This window comes from Mytilus edulis, chromosome 11 (assembly GCF_963676685.1).
Source record: "Mytilus edulis chromosome 11, xbMytEdul2.2, whole genome shotgun sequence".
Taxonomy (NCBI): Eukaryota; Metazoa; Mollusca; class Bivalvia; order Mytilida; family Mytilidae; genus Mytilus; species Mytilus edulis.
The window spans coordinates 32,619,569-32,641,274 of record NC_092354.1 but is presented as its reverse complement, the minus strand read 5'-3'; the positions used below and the strand labels follow the sequence as shown (position 1 = coordinate 32,641,274).

The 21,706-nt window shown below is 33.5% G+C and overlaps 1 long non-coding RNA gene across 1 annotated transcript; it reads right to left on the bottom strand.

Moving 5' to 3' along the window:
* Positions 1-7,387: 7,387 nt before the first annotated feature.
* LOC139495488 (uncharacterized) lies at positions 7,388-10,972 on the bottom strand. Its single transcript, XR_011657360.1, has 3 exons — positions 10,143-10,972; positions 9,195-9,272; positions 7,388-7,869 (listed from the first exon to the last, which is right to left on the bottom strand). It is a non-coding gene; the product is annotated as an uncharacterized lncRNA (long non-coding RNA).
* Between the last annotated feature and the right edge of the window lie 10,734 nt (positions 10,973-21,706).

The window sequence follows — 21,706 nt, the reverse complement described above, 5'->3', positions numbered from 1 at the left end:
CAAGTTCGCAGTCACGTCCGGTCAGAAGGGGACGTTAAATCCGATGCTTCGTGTTAAGAGAGTGCCACGCTCTTTGCACGTTAAGAACCCTTGCAACAAATCATTTGAGGGGTCCGTAGGTGGCCTGTTGTAAGGCAAATTTCTGTCCCTATCCAAGATACCCTCATTTCCCAGTGCCAGTTCAAATTTCCCCGACCACCATCCCAGATGGCCTCTATCATATCAACCTACCTATTGTATTTATTGTGAACTTGTTCTCGTCCTGAATATGCATGAAATATTTGCCACTGGACGTTAAGCAACCAACAATCAATCAACAAATAGTACTAGGAAAGAAACAGTATACCACATTAATGCATACTATTTCCATGGAATGATCCAAGAGATGTCCTCTTTTAAATTTTGAATAAAAAGGTAATAAAACTAGTACTGTCATCAACAACAGCTCATGTGTGGTGGCTTAATCTATAGTCGAAACACCGTCGTCAATACAGCAGCGCTTAAAAATAAAGATGTATGACAAAAGACACCAACGTACCAATTGGCTGCTCATGGAAACTCATATTTTTAATGACCGACGTTTGTATGAGGGAGATTGCCATCGAAGCAACATTTCCTGGTGTGTAAATAATTTCTGTTCTCAATATGTGTGTTTTAACCCTAAAGTCAATTTGGTACGTACATGCAACAGATGGCAAAAATATCCCTCTTTTTTTTTATTAATTAAAAACAATTTACCACAAACTACACCATACGTTTTAAACCAACGGGCACATTAGGACGGGCGTTTTGTTGATTTAACCAAACCATTTTTTTAGATTCCAAATATGGTTTTAAAATATCACCATGAGCAATTACTTCTGGAGAATTCTTAGCACACTCCACTTTAAACGTGATGTCTAAATGCTTTGGTTTTTGAGTTATAAGCCAAAAACTGCATTTTACCCCTATGTTCTATTTTTAGTCATGGTGGCCATCTCGGTTGGTTGGCCGGGTCACCGGACACGTTTTTAAACTAGATACCCCAATGATGATTGTCGCCAAGTTTGGTTTAATTTGGCCCAGAAGTTTCAGAGGAGAAGATTTTTGTAAAAGTTAACGACGACGGACGACGGACGCAAAGTGATGGGAAAAGCTCACTTGGCCCTTTGGGCCAGGTGACCTAAAAAAGAAAACCTGTTAAATTCGTCAATTAAGAAAAATAAAATTTCTCGTTAACACATGACCAGTACGGAACCATTTCCGGTCATTATCGCACCCTGGTGGATAATGACGTTTAAAGTCTTTAACATTTCTAAAACAATATCTGAAACCAAGCAAAATGTACTTTCTTGAAAGTGAATTTTAATGAACTGTTGAAATTATAAGATTTATTGATTACTTGTTGGTGTTTAATGCAACTTTCATCACTTTTGGCTATAATATTATAGTGGATGTCAGCTTTTGATTGCCCAAACGTTAAAAATAATTGTCAATCAAAACTACAAAATGTATCTAAATGCTTTGGTTTTTGAGTTATAAGCCAAAAACTGTATTTTACCCCTATGTTCTATTTTTAGTCATGGTGGCCATCTCGGTTGGTTGGCCGGGTCACCGGACACGTTTTTAAACTAGATACCCCAATGATGATTGTCGCCAAGTTTGGTTTAATTTGGCCCAGAAGTTTCAGAGGAGAAGATTTTGTAAAAGTTAACGACGACGGACGACGGACGCAAAGTGATGGGAAAAGCTCACTTGGCCCTTTGGGCCAGGTGATCTAAAAAAAGAAAACCTGTTAAATTCGTCAATTAAGAAAAATAAAATTTCTCGTTAACACATGACCAGTACTGAACCATTTCCGGTCATTATCGCACCCTGGTGGATAATGACGTTTAAAGTCTTTAACATTTCTAAAACAATAACTGAAACCAAGCAAAATGTACTTTCTTGAAAGTGAATTTTAATGAACTGTTGAAATTATAAGATTTATTGATTACTTGTTGGTGTTTAATGCAACTTTCATCACTTTTGGCTATAATATTATAGTGGATGTCAGCTTTTGATTGCCCAAACGCTAAAAATAATTGTCAATCAAAACTACAAAATGTATTGAAAATGTAATTTTAAATTAGAAAAATGTGAAATTATAAAAAAAAATCGTTCTCATTTTTTTCTGCTTTGGCATAAGCCAAGACTAAGTTAACTTAAGCTACAGTACCTTTTAAAAAAAATCCTAATCCTCCAGGTATGATATATTTTATTTTTCCCCATTTGAAACGTCCAAGCACAAGATAAAAATCACCACTGTTTAATACAATGTCCCAACTTGCCATAATGAATATCCTACCAATGAGTGTTTAATTAATAATATGTTCACACTAATTTATACTTCTCACCCTAGCCTGCATGTCAATCACAGTAAAAATTTGACCCTTCTCTTGATAACAGCCGGTATTTGACACGCCCACATCGGTCTACCATGGTTTTCCTAATTTAAAATGTGTTCTTTTTATTTCTTTCAATGCTTATGATATCCGATGCCGTATTTAGCGTCAGCGAAGATGAGACAGAAAAGGGACAGGTATGTATAATTTTATTTCAACTTATTTTCAAATTAAAATCGTTATCATGGCGAATGTACGCATAATATGATATACACTTTATGAAAAAAAGCAATAAAGGTTACGTTCAAGTGCGTAAAACAAGTATTACCATTCCTTAAAACCACAAAGGAATTTCCAATATTGCAAACGTGTATTTTCAGCACATTTTTCATTCCACGCATGTATCTATTTTCTCCCCGAGTGTGATAGATATATGATATATGTACATTGTCGGAAAATATACAACTTATGTGTATGAGCATTCGAAACATGACGAAAAACTAACTTCGCCGAGCTTTTCTCAGACTTGTAGCAAGTACTTATATTTGTTTTCTCCGAAAATAAACGTATATTATTTTTATCCTGAAATTTACACCATTCACTTGAAATTTTAGTTGTATAAAATCAAAAAAATTTGTCCCTTATTTTTCAAAGAATTTGACATGTAGCTTAACGCGGACCCCAAAAATTAACTGTTACGTAAAAAAAGGAATATCCGCATTACCGCTCGTTCAATATGGAAGTCGGACAACAGAACATTAATTTGAACAAGTAGAAATAAAGCAACAACAAAAATATTAGTGTACCTGTTGTTTGTACAATAGTTGGCTGATTGCAGGATAAAGGAAATATAATATAAGCGAATATACAAACACCGTTTAACTTTATTTAAAAACGTTGATCGATTAACTGATAATTGCATGCTTAACGTTTAGTTGCATGTTTTTGAAATACAAAAAAGTAGCAGTTTATACTGTATAGCTGTCCATTATTCAGTATCCTTCAAGGCAACGTATTTATTCGTATACTAGATAACATTTTACAAATAGAACTAGACAGATGCATCTTATACTAGATAAGGGATCCTCCATTTGATTTTTATGGGGGGAAAAGGGGGGGGGGGGGGGTGGGTGGGCTAGGATGAAATTTGAAAAAAATAGGCAGGACAGGAGTTTTGAGTTAAAAAAAAAAAAGGCAGGATGAGACACTTGCAAAAAAGTCAGGATGACAATTTATGTAAAAAAAGTCAGGATAAACTAAGAAAGGCAGGACAGAGATTAAAACTAAAAAAAAATGCAGGACAAGATTTTTCATCCTAGCCCCCCCCCCCCCCCCCCTAAAAATCAAATGGTAGCTCCCTAACATTTTACAAATATAACTAGACAGATGCATCCTGATACCTCTGCACGCAGAATACATATGTATAGTATGTGATTCTAGTACTGTCAACGGTACAGAACATTTTCCTTTTTCCCATTGCAATGAATAAAGACGAAAGAATGTCTATGTTGTCTAAAATTGCTGAATTGCAAAAGTTACTGACAGGGCTTTCAATAATGGCTAAAGTCATCACAAAATAATTTTGCTATCTAAGAGCATAAAACGTGTGTACATTTAGAATATATCATCTTTTAAATGCGTATATCTTAAAAAGTCAAATATAGCACATGAAGTTGACTATAGTCCTTAAGCGTGATAAAGATATTTATGCTAATGTTTTTAAATTGGAAAGGTAGCAATGTTGATACGAAACTCTACTAGTACTGCCAAGCTTATGTTTGTAATGTTCATGTAACCCCGATTTAAACTTCTCATGGGCGGATCCAGCCATTTTAAATAGGGGGGTTCATGACCCACGACAAAAAAAAAGGGGGGTCCAACTACATGTCCCAATTCAAATGCATTGATCGTCCAAAAAAAGGGGGTTCAAACCTTGGATCCACCACTGCTTCTCTTCTCTTTTCTTCTATTCTATTTATTCGATAGGACACATTTCCACACATTTAAAACTTGACGGTGACACCGTCAAGTTTTAAATGTGTCTAATGTAATTTAATTTTGTTTTAATCTTTAATGAGGTCTTAAATTATTGATGTTATTGCATTTGTCTATCGGTTGTCCTTAATTTGCACACAGCAACAGTTAAAATAAAAATAAGAATGGTTATGAATAAAGGAGGAATAAAGGTAAAACAATTAGACTGCCAAAATCACCCGTGAGCTAATATAAAAAAAAAGGGCATTGAAAATTTGGCGGGAAATCATTCTCTCTATATTGTTCATACATTTAACATTTGCACCTTTTTTCTTACAAAAACTTTTAAAAAAATAACAAGGATTTTATTAGATTTTTAAATAGAACTTTGTGTAATAACATTATGAATATATATAAAAGTAGGGGTTAGCGGGCAAAATATTTTGGGAAAGTACATAAAAAAAACCCCAGAGGATTCCGAATATCTTGCAAAAATCCTAAACACAACATGAATAAACATCCTAAGACGCCTAAAAACGTTTTACTCACTTACAAACGATTTTTATGAATTAATGTATAAATACGAATAAGCATAGAGTATTACATGGTATTCATTTGTTCCGCTCTTTAACGAATGGCCAGTTTAGGTGCATGTATAATGAACCTATCTGGTTTTCCAGATTTTTGTATACTAGTATACATAATTGTTTATTTATGACTACGATAAAATAGCTTGTGTTTGTATCATAATATGTTTACTGTCTCAGACGCGAGATGTGGTAATGTTGTTATAATTTTTACTACAAGCTTTAACTTGAGTTTTCATCGCAGATAAAGATCAGTAATTTTACATTTACAATGCCTATATGATTCGTTCGTTCATTTGAAACTATATTATCTCTGACATATATCAATACAATAACTAGTAATCGACTTGTCAATTGGTTTTACATTTTACATCATCTGAAAGGTGTATGCACTACACCACTCCTTTATTCAGCTACACAAGAAAGATCCCATGTGGTTTGATTCTTCAACTGCCCGGAAACGTTTAATATTAATATTAATAATGGTTATTGACAAATCAACATGCTTACTTGTATAGATTATTTAAGAATCATAACAATTGGGTTATAACAAATAGCAAACATAGGCACCTTTAAATTTTAAGTTTGGCATCATAAAAATATTAATGAATAATCTCCCCTGCTAGCATTATTTGTCAATTTTAAAAACTTCAAAAAGCAAAAAACAAAAAACATAACATTATTTACATGATTAACATAATTCGTAAATACACAAGAGTGCACACACTGAAATGTCTCGCCTTCTTTACTTATCATTGATATGAGTTGATAGTCAAGGTCAAGGTCAGATGAACCATGCCAGGCAGACATGTACAGCTAACAATGCTTCCATACAACAAATATAGTTGACCTATTACTTATAGTTTTAAAAAAATAGACCAAAACACAAGAACTTAACACTGAGCAATGAACCGTGAAAATGAGGTCGAGGTCAAATAAAACCTGCGCGACTGACATATAGATCATAAAATATTTCCATACACCAAATATAGTTGACCTATGGCATATAGTATTAGATAAAAAGACCAAAACTCAAAAACTTAACTTTGACCAATCAACCATGAAAATGAGGTCAAGGTCAGATGACATCTGCTCGCAAGACATGTACACCTCGCAATCATTCCATACAACAAATATAGTAGATTTATTGCAGAAAGTATGAGAAAAACAGACCAAAACACAAAAACTTAACTATAACCACTGAACCATGAAAATGAGGTCAAGGTCAGATGACACCTGCCAGTTGGACATGTACACCTTACAGTCCTTCCATACACCAAATATACTAGCCCTATTGCTTATAGTATCTGAGATATGGACTTGACCACCAAAACTTAACCTTGTTCACTGATCCATGAAATGAGGTCAAGGTCAAGTGAAAACCATCTGACAGGCATGAGGACCTTGCAAGGTACGCACATACCAAATATAATTATTCTATATCTTATAATAAGAGAGAATTCAACATTACAAAAAATCTGAACTTTTTTGTCATGTGGTCACTGAACCATGAAAATGAGGTCAAGGACATTTGACATGTGACTGACGGAAACTTTGTAACATGAGGCATCTATATAAAAAGTATGAATCATCCAGTTCTTCCACCTTCTAAAATATTAAGCTTTTAAAAAATGTTAGCTAACGCCGCCGCCCGATCACTATCCCTATGTCGAGCTTTCTGCAACAAAAGTTGCAGGCTCGACAAAAAAAAATCCTGCTGCTCGAACATTGATTAAAATTTCATTCCAAATGCTGTATGCAAGAATAAAAATAATAAGGTGTAATGTAATACTTCAAATATGTACAATTGAATAAAATAGCACACAAATAAACTTTTATCAACAAAATTATGTAATGTCAAGCAAAAAATTATCAATATTGAATGTACTTGGACAATTGAAGAAAATAATAAGTTTATATGTTTATAAATATATTTTGTTTACAAATTTGATGAAGTCAACATGTGCATGATGTGTGTACTTTGTTATTATTCATATAAATAAAATAAAAAATTCTTTGAGCCTTATTTTTGATAGAAATTTATTTATAATGAATGGCAATAACTTATTTTGATTTTATTGAACCATAAAATTAATTTTCAACTATTTACATTTTACATAATCCTCTTCGCAGATTATCTAATGTGAAGAATCAAAAAGTTATCTCCCTTTGACCAAGCGATTATAAATAATGTGAAATCTTACAGGAAAAATCTTGACAGCAAATACAAGACACTGAAATGAGCCACACTCAAATTATTATTCAGCATTTAATTAATTAGAAAAGGCAACAGAAAGTTTAAGTAAAAAGAAATATGTAGCTTAACCAAACACAATAACATAATCTGATGTCACCGATATGCTGCCCTTGTAAATAATTTTAATAGAAAATTCAAATGTTGAAATAAAAGAGCAGTAATTCATTTTCTTACTTTAAAAAATAATCAAATTCAATAAACCAAACCACTTCATTTTAAGGGTTCCCCCCTTAAACGGAAAACTGTCAACTATAATTCAAAAGTAAACATGAAGGTATTTTTGTTCTTGCAAATTCCAAAAGTGTACCTTTGAATTGGTCCTTATTAAAATTTAAAGAAATTTTTATTGATATCTCTCAATTTTTTGTCATATGCCCTTAAGTAAAAACCCATGCAAGTTCTGTACATTTCTTGTGACAAGGCCTCTCTGATTTACTTGGACCTCAGCTCTTTGCCTTGTGCATTCAGCTGTCTCTGGTATTTACAGTCTAGTAAATGACTTTAGTTTATCCATGTAAGATTTAAAATCTTGTGACAGTCAAATCCCAGTTGTGATCAGGCGAGTTTATCTACAGAATCACTGTCCCAACTTGACATTAAATCAATTTGCATGGCCTTTCTAAGTTTGTCCTTTTCTGACACTGGCAGTTTCTTGGCTTAAAGGGCCTTTAGCTCTATTTTGTAGCTTCTGTAATAAAGTAATAAAAAAAATGTTTAATTTTATTAAATTGACAAGTGATATATATGTGTGACAAAAGCAATAATTTTCTGCATGCAATTATTCTATCTTAATGCAGTTGTAATCAAAATCATATATTTTTAAAAAAGACATTCTAATGAGTGACCCAAAAATATCTCGTGGAATAACTCTATATAAAGAATAGCTAGAAGTTGTGATAAATTTTCTATTTTCAGTGGACCATGAAATTGGGGTCAAACCATTAATTTATCCTTAGAAAGATCATAACATAAGGCACATATGTATTTATTTTTAAGTTGATTGGCCGTTAACATCATTAACAACTATCCTGACCAAAAACTTTTACCAAAACTTGAACCTTAAGCAGAACAGATGAAAGAATAAACAAACAAAAGCATAGATCATTAAACATAAACCCCTTCTACTATTGTAGGCTGGCATAACAATTTATTGCAACTATTACACATTGTGATTTATTTATCAGCATCAAAAAAATTATTGATTTGTATCAGTTTAGTTTTTCAATTATATTTTAAAACTAACTCCTTCTATCATTGTTTGGTCTTATTCACGGTGTAGAATATATACAACTTTTATAATTTGATGTGTGATCCCCTCAGGGGTTCAGGCTTATATTTTGGCAAGTGTTTGATCTGTCTATGGGCACTATGGAGGTCTAAAATTAAGTAGCACCCCCTTTTTTCCCTAGGGAGATTGATATTGGAGTAGCTCATTATTGAGTTTGTTGTCTTTATCAATTTCCATATAAATCACAATATCAGATACAGCAATTTTTTTTCTTTTGACATATAAGAAGTATTTGTAAATAGTATTAAAATACAATCAGCTGTATACAATATAACCAAAACAAAAATCTGAGACTGGATTACTGCCCTTTTATCTATTTATTATTTGATCTATAAAATAATATTTAATCAATAGAAATGTGAAAATTTCAAACAAGATTTAAGTCAGTTATTGTTTGATTTGGCTAATTCTACTAAATACACAATTATTTTGATTTTTGTTGTTGTTGTTTTTTTCCTGCAATTGTTTGTAACACTCTAATAAAAATGAGTATGAATTCAATCCTCCATGACTCTATTCATGCTATTTGTTAGATGTCTCTACTCTCATTGGCAACCACACTTCATCTCCTTATAAATTAATTTTTGCAGGCCTCAACTAACAGTATTTTCCATAAAATATATAAAACAATAAAAAGCTAGTACAATCATGACAATGAGTACTATTAATTTATCCCAAGACTTGGTCTGGTCATGTCAAATTAATGTAATCATCAAATAGCTTACTTCAAAATAGAACCAGCTGCTGTTTTACATGTCCAGACTAGATTGTTTATGCCTATAAGCATCACAAACAGCTGCTTACTGCAAAATAAAACATAAAAAGTTCCTAAAATAAATGTGTATTGCCAGGAGATAATTAGTTGAATTTAAACATTCATATTATATTTGTTAAACTTGGTCTATTCCGAAAGAGTGTACAGGATTCCAAATACTCAATATATATATATATGTCTAGCGGGACGGCTGCAGTGCAGGCGATTTGGTGTCACGATATCACAGTAGCATGAGTTCGAATCCCGGTGAGGGAAGAACCAAAAATTTGCGAAAGCAAATTTACAGATCTAACATTGTTGGGTTGATGTTTAGACGAGTTATATATATATATATTTTACAATGTTTGGCTATTTGAAACATTATGATCACATGTATATATTCTGACAGACATTTCAACATACATGTAATATATACATAAGGTATATTTATAGATTTTAACAAGGCTAAGTAAGTATATAAGCTGATAATACTAAAAAGGCATACATGTAACTCTATCTTTTATCAAAGACAATGGCACGTCTCTATTTGAATTACATGACTTACAATGTACATTTTATCTTTTGAAAGATTTTTAAAATCATAAATTCAGAAAATGTAGACAATATATATATATATATACAATATATGCCTTATATATCATGTACTGTAGTACGCCGCTAGATTAAAAATGACGAGGAAAGGTAACACACGGCCAGCGAAAGCTCTTTTTTTGAGAACCCAGGTGGTCGTGTGGTCTAGCGGGACGGCTGCAGTGCAGGCGATTTGGTGTCACGATATCACAGTAGCATGGGTTCGAATCCCGGCGAGGGAAGAACCAAAAATTTGCGAAAGCAAATTTACAGATCTAACATTGTTGGGTTGATGTTTAGAAGAGTTGTATATATATACAATATATACCTTCATATGTGAAGGAACATGGATGGCTGTTGTATTCCCTTATCTTTGAGCAGCTGTTTCTGCTTGAAATCGATTCTCTGTAACAGTTGGTGCAATTCTTCAATTTTTTCACTGTCATCAAGATTTCTGTTTGGGAATCCATCATCTTCTTTATTAGCTAAGTAAAATAAAAACTTTTTGAGAGAATGTAAATATTCAGCATGATGTTCATACAAAATGATATTAAGTTTAAATTCTTTTATATAAATGCCTTTTAAACTTGAGTTGCTGAACTGTAGTAACATGTATATAAACAGCATGTAAAGGTTTGAAATGTTTCCAAAAAAATACTCAATAATCATAATATAAATGAAGGAAGTATGGTAACCTACATGTATGTATCATTTGTTTGGCTAGTAATTGGATCAACATCAGTTGGTCTTTAGCGGATAGCATTTATTTTGGAAACATACCACATTGTTTACCTTATTATCTAATTAATCTTCATATACAACATGTACAATGTGTATCTTAGTTTTCTCGTTTGAATTGTTTTACATTGTCATATCGGGGCCTTTGCGGTATGGGCTATGCTCATTGTTGAAGGCTGTACAGTGACCTATAGTTGTTAATGTCTGTGTCATTTTGGTCTCTTGTGGACAGCTGTCTCATTTGCAATCATAGACATACCACATCTTCTTTTAATATATCAATAAGCATTTGAATCACAGGCACTTGTTTCTATCCATTGGAAGACCCACTATCAACGTATATTTTCGAGAAGGTACCCAACTAATGTTTTCACCTCTCCGCTTAAAACCATTATTTCTGGTAAATATATATACGTTAATAGTGGGTCTTCAAATGGATAGAAACAATTAAGTGCCTGTGATTTGAATTTATACCAATATCAAGGGAGTGTCACCTGGGTAAGTAGGGTACATGTACCTATAGAACAAGTCAATTATCCAATAATCTTAAAAACTATAGCACACTGACAGTTTGTAATTATTCCGTGACAATAAACAATAATTGGGTTTGCACGACACATGGACACCTTGACCATGTCCCCTCCTTTTTATAAGGTTTTGGGAATAATTAATTGAGCATGCATATCAGATTAATCATAAAAAGTAAATTGATTGTGTAAGGTTATGTAATATATAATGATCTATATTAAAGTAATGCGGTTACCAAATCGAAATTCATGTTGAATTCGAAGTGTGTTCTTCTTTTGGGATTTGAAAATCCCGCAACATGACGACTTAAACATTGCTGTAATAGAAAACACTCGAGACAACCGAAAGGTGCACGGTCGCACCAAATACCAATAATATGTTATTAAGCCAAATAAAATAATGTATCCTAATTGATAGATTGATATGATGCGTATATAATATAATTGTTTAAAGGATGTGAATAACAGAATAAATGACAGACACATGATCTCCAGAAATTAACTAGTAAAGATAATAAAGTTTTTTCCTGGTCTACTTTTTGGTCTTAACTTACACTGTTATTATAACAACATTACAAAAAAACGCGGGACATGACTAGATAATAAATATAATTTTTCATACGTACAAATCAAGTTGATCGAGTTACCTGGACTCATAATATTCACATATTAGTATAACCCTTAATATATATTTGTCAAATTATTGCTTTAATAGTGAGCATAGGTATACTTGGGTACAGGACATTTTTTTTACCCTACCCTTTTTTCCAAAATCTGTTATATTTTCGTTTTCTATTATTTATTTTTTTCGCGTCTGTCTGTACGTGTCATTAGAACATAAATACACTACAAATTACTTGGTTTTGCTATTTACTATCAATTCCAAGTTTACTGTCCACAGCGGTCACGGATATATTACTAAAGAGAGTGAATTTTAAAATAGAAAACGAAAAAATAACGGATATTGGAAAAAAGGGGGAGGGTTAAAAAAAAATGGTGACATCCCATTAGTCTGACAACCATTATTCCGACAGCCCAATACTCCGATAACACACTATTCTGACAGCCCATTACTCCAACAGCCCATTATTACGACAACCCATTACTCCGACAGCCCATTATTCCGACAATATGCGTTTTTCTTAGTGTATGGATACATTTTCTCTAAAAAAAAAAAACTCCGCTCTCTGATATTTGTGGTTGACCGTTTTGATTCCAATTATTTTTTGCATGCGGACATTAATTTTGTCTCAGTATATTGGAGTTGATACACATGATTATAGCAACTGCTCAGTCCTTAACCTCGCCCCTCTTTCGTTTTGCGTGTCTAGTTACTTTATTTATCTTTATATTTCGTTGTTTGTGTGTCTACTATCAGTCTGTGCTGTTCTAGCTCGCTATTTCTTGCACGTGTGTCCTGATCTACCTTCTTTTCACTAGATCTTCGAATCCCCCTTTTCGCGTATCAGGGGAGTGAGGTTCCCCCACTATGAACTACATAAATAAATAATATATCGGAGTTGGAAAACACTACCCGCCCTCTTTGGTCGCAACACTTTCTCTCCTTGTATCACTCATCTGAGTTTTATTTAAAGTTATTTTCTTGCAGAAATAATGGGATAAAGTAGTGTCAGTCAAAATAAGAAAAACAAAGAGACAAATACGTACCCAGAACCTAAAAAATAAGAAGACAAATAGGACGAAATATGTGCTCAGAAAAGATGAGCAATTCAAATCATGATCAATCATGAATACGGTATCATGTTCGGGAATGTGAATCCACGAAATACAGAGACAGTACATAGCACTTCTAATAACGATCGTTCAGACATAATCCGAGAGATGACACTCAATATTTTGTTGGGAGACCGATTTTGTATCCTAAGATTATTTTAAATTCTAGAAAGATATGCCTCTTTTTTTAATGATTGGTGGAGATGCAGGACTGATGATTTACAACAAAACTTATTACGAAAAACAAATATGACGGACATGAATATTTCGGCAATTTCTATCTAAATATGCATAAGGAAAGGTGATATCGGGTCAGTGACTGTATATGTCATAGAAATATACAGTCAACGCATTTTGACTGCTCAAGTAGAACAAGTGCAGTATAAAAGACAATAACAAACTAGTAGAATAAGACAATGTGTGACATTCTTGTCCTTGTGTCTTTGTCAAATTGTTTAATTGTAAAAACTTAGTAATATGTGTTTTGTGGGAAACTTATTTTTCATTTAAAAATTGGTTTCAAGAAGAAACATATTTAGATATCATTGATTTTAAGAAAGGTAATTTATATGTTAATTCAGAATCGGTGCTCAATTAAGAAAAAGCGAAACCCAACGTCCACGGCTTCCCTCTTCATCTTCACACAATTACTATCATTGTTTTCATAGAACATTGCAAGGTTCATGTTCGGAACCAAATCGAAATATATTGGTTTCACTAATGATTTTAAGAAAGGTAATTTATATGTTAATTCAGAATCGGTGCTCTTCCATTACATGAAGAATTGAAAATGTTAAATACTCAAAAAATCGTATTGTACAGCTGATAAAGTTCAGGATGAGCGTCATTTTTCAATCGAATGCTCACTTCATTATAATTTGAGGGAGGAATTCTTTCGCCATATTTCTAGCACATATTAGAACTTTAAAACGTTAGACAAATATGATTAATTTCGAAGTGAACACAAGAAAACTTTACTATTATGGAGAAAAAATTGAGGATCATATCGTTAGTTCTTTTGAATAATGTAGTACATGTCTGGCTACTGACTGATCCTGACTGTTAATTGATATTAATAGGTATTTTTTTTTTTAAATTTTGTCTTTGCTCCGATTGTGACTGAGGCTTATAGTGCTATAAATATTATTATATCATATTAGTATTGTAATGTCTTAATGTTGACACAATCATTAGACCGCCACTTCGAAAAAGTGGGGGTATACTTTTTATCTCTGTCTGTCCGTCTGTCCAACCGTCCATCCGTCAGTTCGCCGCCCGTCCCATAACTATTTCCGTTGCATCGTTTTCATGAACTGCATTACAATGATTTCTGAAAGGTTTATTGAAGTCAGTTATAGCGTGTGATACTTTTTCAAACTCATTACTCATTACATGACAGCCAAGTTGAAAACTTTTGACACATTTTTCTCAGGTACTACAATACCATGATTTCTGATATTTAGCGTCAAGGTTTATATAATTGTGTTTTGGTGATGGTGATGTGTTTGTACATCTTACTTTACTAAACAGTCTTGCTGCTTACAATTATCTCTATCTATAATAAACTTGGCCCAGTAGTTTCAGGGGAAAATGTTAATAAAAATTTACAAATTTTATGAAAATTGTTAATAATTGACTAGAAAAGGACAATAACTCCTTAGGGGGTCAATTGACCAGTTCGGTCATGTTGACTTATTTGTAAATCTTACTTTGCTGAACATTATTGCTGTTTACAGTTTATCTCTATCTATAATCTACCAGTCTACGGTGGACAAAGGGAAGTAATTTGTCTAAAAAGTGTGTATTAACCGAATCAAATCGGTAATTGGCAACTGTTTAAAAACTCGTACCATCAACATAAAGTAAGTCATGTATATGACAGCTGTTATACATTCGTGTTTGATATATTTGGTTAGTCCGGTTCTTTAAATAGAGCAGTGGTTGCATGTGTACCCCAAGGGTGACTGGGGTATAGAAATATGGTCACTTGGTCTTCTCCCGACCGGCAGTAAAACGCTTGCCGAAGTGGGGCGTCTGTTTGGCTGTGCGGGATGTATCAAGTTCGCAGTCACGTCCGGTCAGAAGGGGGACGTTAAATCCGAAGACATCGTGTAAAGAGAATGCCACACTCTTTGCACATTAAGAACCTTTGCAACAACTCTTAGAGGGGTCCGTAGGTGGCCTGTTACAAGGCAAAAGTTTTTTCCCTATCCAAAATACCCTTATTTTCCAGTGGCAGTCCAAATTTCCCCGACCATCATCCCAGATGGCCTCTATTGCCCTAACGGGAAGGATTGTGCCTGATGTTCATATGATGAAATCATAATCTTTCAGTCAGTTTAATTGAAGTCTGGAGCTGGCATGTCAGTTAACTGCTAGTAGTCTGTTGTTATTTATGTATTATTGTCATTTTGTTTATTTTCTTTGGTTACATCTTCTGACATCAGACTCGGATTTCTCTTGAACTGAATTTTAATGTGCGTATTGTTATGCGTTTACTTTACTACATTGGTTAGAGGTATAGGGGGAGGGTTGAGATCTCACAAACATGTTTAACCCCGCCGCATTTTTGCGCCTGTCCCAAGTCAGGAGCCTCTGGCCTTTGTTAGTCTTGTATTATTTTAATTTTAGTTTCTTGTGTACAATTTGGAAATTAGTATGGCGTTCATTATCACTGGACTAGTATATATTTGTTTAGGGGCCAGCTGAAGGACGCCTCCGGGTGCGGGAATTTCTCGCTACATTGAAGACCTGTTGGTGACCCTCTGCTGTTGTTTTTTATTTGGTCGGGTTGTTGTTTCTTTGACACATTCCCCATTTCCATTCTCAATTTTATTGTGAACTTGTTGTCGACCTAAATATGCATGAAATATTTGCCACTGGACGTTAAGCAATCAACAATCAATTTTCGACTTCATTACTCCTCATTTTTCTTCAAAAACGGCACTATAGTCGGCATTATATATACCATTTCTTCCAAACATGTGAGTAGGGTTTTTTTGATATTATGGATAGCCAAGACTATCAAGTGAACCGCGGGTATGTTAATGCTGTATTTTCGAAAAAATGAAAAAATGATACTTGAATTCAAACTTTTAATACAATAGACTTTTTGACTCATTTATAGTGTAATTTGTTATATTTTTTAGTTTTGCTAGTATGTTGACAATATAAATTTTCGTTTTCAAAAATAACATTCTCAAATTATCACGTGGTTATCACGTGACACTCAAAATCTTTTTATAAACGTAAAAACAGTAAACTCAAAAGTGCTAGCGTGTAGACACTCTTTGTTTTTCTACGTATTGATATCTGTGGATAGCTTATATACCAAAGTATAAGAAAAGTGCTACTCGCCTCCTTTGAATAAAAAGATTTATTAAATAAACGGAGATTTTCGACTGAATTGCGCCAAAAATACTATGACCTTTAGATATTACATCGTCTAACACTCAAACGGTATAAACAACATGAACCGAGTAGCAGTTTTCGTAAAATATTAACATTCAGCTTTCTGTGCATTAACTTGAATCAAAAATTTATCATTTTTACACGCTAGCACTTTTGAGTCAAAGTTGAAACAAGTTTTCGGGTCCGTCATTGTTTACAAACGCACAAGTGACTTTCAAAGGGAAGTAATTCTGTAATAAGAAATAAAAATTTCAGTCATCGGGAAATTGTTGCTGATCTTTATTTAAATGTACTTTTTGTTGCATATTCTCCATAACCAATTAATTTTATAGAAGAAACAAACTATTTAAATGCTCGTTTTCAACCATGAAAGACAATATTAAGTTGATCAAATTTAGAACATCTGAATTGAACCAAGCTGAAACTAGAGGCTCTTTTGAGCCTGTGTCGCTCACCTTGGTCTACATGCATATTCAACAAAAGACACAGATGATTAATGACAAAATTGTGTTTTGGTGATGGTGATGAGTTTGTAGATCTTACTTTACTGGACATTCTTGCCACTTACAATTATCTTCGTCTTTAATGAACTTGACCCATTAGTTACAGAGGAAAATATTTTGTTAAAAATTTACAAAATTTATGAAAATTGTAAAAAAAAATACTGTAAATTGCTGTAACTCCTTAAGGGGTCAACTGACCATTTTGTCATGTTGGTTTATGTGTAGATCTTACTTTGCTGAACACTATTGCTGTTTACAGTTTATCTCTAAATAGTCAAGATTATAACCAAAAACGGCAAAATTTCCTTAAAAATTACCAATTCAGGGGCAGACACCCAACAACCGGTTGTCCGATTCGTCTGAAAATTTCAGGTCAGATATATCTTAAATTGACAAACAGATTTGCTCTAAATGCTTCGGTTTCAGAGTTATAATCCAACATATACATTTTATCCCGTACGTTCTATTTTTAGCCATGGCAGCCATCTTGGTTGGTTGTCCTGGTCACACCACACATTTTTTAAACAAGATACCCCAAAGATGAGTGTGGCCAGGTATGGTTTAATTTGGCCAAGTAGGTTCAGAGAAGAGTTTTGTAAAAGATTACAAAAATTTACGAAAAATTGGTGAAAAATGACTATAAAGGGCAATAACTCCTTTAGGGGTCACCTGACCATTTTGTTCATGTTGACTTATTTGTAGATCTTACTTTGCTGATCATAATTGCTGTTTGAAGCTCTTTGGGTGGAAAAGATGCTGTTCAGCGTCAGTTTCCTCATCTAGAACAATGATGTCTGCTTGTTCTGTTGCTGTAGGTTGGGTTGCAGGTAACTTCCGTCTCTTGTTTTTTCCTATGTTTGAAGGGCCTGGTTGGTCTTCATCTACAGCTTGCGGTATATGTCTCTTACGCCTCTTAGTCACATGAGGTGGTGTTTCTGGTGGCAAACTCCTAGACATTTCGGCTTCTTGTGTCTGGGGTGAATCCATCTGTTCTTCGTCTGATTCTATCTAAGGTACATCTTTTTCTTTAAGTGTAACATATTGATATGCATTGCTGTTAGCCATTGTAAAGAGTAATGCTGTAGATGTTTGTCCGCAACATCCGGGTAATCAGAGATAAGAATAACTATCAACATCTGCATCTCATTAGATGACGTATAACATAAGATAATCTAAACCTATGCTATTCTTTTATATTGTTGTTTAAATGCATCATAAGTTGTAATATGTAAGCGTTTACATCTATCTTCAAATGCACAATACTTATCATATCTTTGTGTCAATGAAATGCCATTGTAATATTTCAGAATAAAGGAATTATTTGAAATACTGGCATTTGTTTCTTGTTTATCCAGATGCTTGTTGAGGTTTTTGATTTCAGAGAGATCCTTTGAGCTTCTCCCTATAAAAACCTTTGTAAAAATGCAATAATACATTTTAGGGAAGAAATTGCCTTGTCAGATGATGTTTTTTTCATTATTTTCGCAATAAAAAACAGCAATAATTAGTGAAAGGAAGATAACATTAATTCCAATGGGGCTTTGTCATTGAATCCTTTTCATGGTTGTGTCAAGTAGAGGATGTGCCCACTTTTTTTTTTAAATATTTTTTGTTTTCTTGCTGAAGTTATTCTGGTTGTGGAATAATCATCCCATTACATATGGAACGTTGGAAATAATAAAACAAAAACAACAGTTAATTAAAAAAACAAAAGTAAGTTCTTCTTTCTGATTGGTTCAATTTGTTTTTCCACAGCAGCTTGGTATTGTCCTCCTATTACCAGCACCAAAATGGCCATGGGTCCACAGACTATATTGTCTATAGGTGGCATATCTATGACCTTTGTTAAAATCCTCATGAGCTATAAAATTGTTCCTATAACGGATTGCAACCTCCAAAACGAGAGCACAAAGCACCACATTACTAAATTCATGTAAAAGAAAACATTTTAAAACTTTAACTTCTATAAAGTAAAACTGGAGAAAGATGATTTTTCAAACAGATGATTATGAATTTAATGTTGACATTTTTTTTTGTTAAAGAATGGATATAATAAAGAATGAATTTTCACTAAATGACGATAACATGAATTAGTTTACATCCTCTTTATATGGACTTGTTGGTTTACATACATTAGTTCAAGAAAAATACAAAATTATTTTTGTAGAAATAAGCGTTTTCTTATTTAAAGAAAATAATCAGAAAAAAATGAATTGTGACTTTTTGTCCTGTGACTTTCTGTCCTACATTCCTCTTTAGCTGCCCCTCTTCATACTGTAAACGACAACTTTATTTTCCATTACCTGTGTGACGTATCAAATAGTTGTCACTTCATGTTGTGTATCTTGCTGTTTTACATAATTCGCACGATCAAAGTTTACAAGCGAAGTGAAGGCAATTCACCACAAATATAGTATGCTTAAAAGCAAGGGTCATAAGCCCATCTAAAACTCTAGTCTTTTGTCATTCAATGATAAGGGCAAACAAATGTTTCCCCCTATTGAAACACTATAAAGTACATCAATAATTGAAATATATGGCCACGAAAGCACTACCCAATAACAGTTAAAGACCCACTGATCATAGTGCAAGGAGGGGTTCAATCCAAAAACTAAAAGGCAATGGAGTGCAAGACACAGATATAGTACAAAGAACAGGATACCAAAACATTAACATTTTTGAATTTGAAGAGATTGCGATTTTGAAATACATGTAAAGACCCACGTGCTATTGCACTTTTTTCATTACAGAACTTGTACAGTCCTGAAAATGAGAGATTACATTATTGTAAATATTAAAGATACATTGAACTAGAGATAAAGGATACTACAGATACAGTTAAGTCGGCCTCGCATCTTGATTTATATATAGAAATTGACAATGAGGGTCGATTGAAAACAAAACTTTATGACAAAAGAGATGATTTCAGCTTTCCAATTGTGAACTTTCCATTTCTAAGTAGCTACATTCCAGCAGCACCTGCATTCGGTGCATATGTCTCCCAATTGGTACGATTTTCCCGTGCTTGCATTTCCTATCATGATTTTTTTGATAGAGGGTTGTTGCTCACAAGGAAGCTATTAAATCAAGAGTTCAAAATAGTGAAGTTGATATCATCTCTTCGTAAATTTAACGGACGTTCGTCGCGAGTTGGTTGACCGTTATGGAATAACCGTTTCACAAATGATATCGGATATGTTCCTTGACTTACCGAAGAAGACTATTTACCGGATTTGTTATCTCAAAAGCAACGCGACGGGTGCCACAAGTTGAGCAGGATCTGCTTACCCTGCCGGAGCACATGAGATCATCGCTAGTTTTTGGTGGGGTTCGTGTTGTATATTCTTTAGTTTTTTATGTTGTGTCGTGTGTACTTTTGTTTGTCTGTTTGTACTTTTCATTTTTAGCCATGTCGTTGTCAGTTTATTTTCGATTGATAAGTTTGAGTCCCTCTGGTATCTTTCGTTCCTATTTTAAGCACATGGATCCTGGGGCCTTTTAAAGCTGACTATGCGGTATGGGCTTTGCTCATTGTTGAAGGCCGTACGGTGACCTATAGTTGTTAATGTCTGTGTCATTTTGGTCTCTTGTGGACAGTTATCTCATTGGCAATCATACCACATGTTCTTGTTTATAGAACTACTATCCAAATAAAACAATTTGGGCATGACAAAGATATCCAATCTATGGTTAGGAGCTATGATTAATAATAACATCTTCGTTATTATTATCATTATTATTAGTTAAATTAAATTAGTAATCGCACTTCAAAATGTATAGAATTCAACTACCTAGTGACAGGGGTATCTTTTGATGTCAGGAGACCCTAATAGTTATCAAAAGTACCAGGATTATAATTTTATACGCCAGACGCGCGTTTCGTCTACATAAGACTCATCAGTGACTCTCAGATCAAAATAGTTAAAAAGCCAAACAAATACAAAGTTGAAGAGCTTTGAGGACCCAAAATTTCCAAAAGTTGTGCCAAATACGGCTAAAGGTAATCTACTCCTGGGGTAAGAAAATCCTAAGTTTTTTCGAAAAATTCAAAAGTTTTGTAAACAGAAAATTTATAAAAATGACCATATAATTGATTTTCATGTTAACACCAAAGTGCTGACTACTGGGCTGATGATACCCTCGGGGACGAAACGTCCACTAGCGGTGGCATCGACCCAGTGGTGTAAATATGATGAATCAGATGAAGAATGTGACGACGATGTCAAAAGACGAAATGCATCTACCATGAACAACAAGTAAATGTGAAACCTATAGATACACTAGCGATTAAAAGCGTATACCTTTATAAGTACTAATTAAATCAACATCTAACAAGACAAGGAAAGAAAGATAATGGTAACCGTAATAAGTATGAAGTTATATATGTATGTATTTTCCAAAATTGATCGCCCTGAAGATCATAAAAAACATTTTATTAAAATTAAGTATGTCAAGAAAGGCTTTGATTTTGTAAATATTGCCGGTATATTTAACCACCATTCTGTTAAAGAACAAATTCCTGGATATTTTGACAATACTGAGCTACCTCTTATTTGTTATATTTACAAGAAATCTACCCGGAAATTTGTTTTTAATTTTAGTCAATTGTGTAAAGATGTTAATATCAGTGAAAATACACCTACTTCATGTAATTGCAGTAATTCCGAATATATTTATGGACCCAGTTCCCATGTTATAACAGGAGATCTTAACATCGTTCAAGACCGAGAGTTAAAATCATTCTTCAGTAATGGACCTAAATATCGTCCCCCGTCGATTATTAATTGGAATGAGTGTCGTAATATCATCCACGACTCACTCGATACTTACTGTATGAAATGGATAAAACGGGAAAAAGCTGACAAAAAATCTTTGGACTCTTTTTTTAATTCAGTAATGAAGATAGTTGATATACGTATTCAACATTTTAAAGAACATTTTATTATTAACAATAACCACAATAAACCTATTTCTCGTAT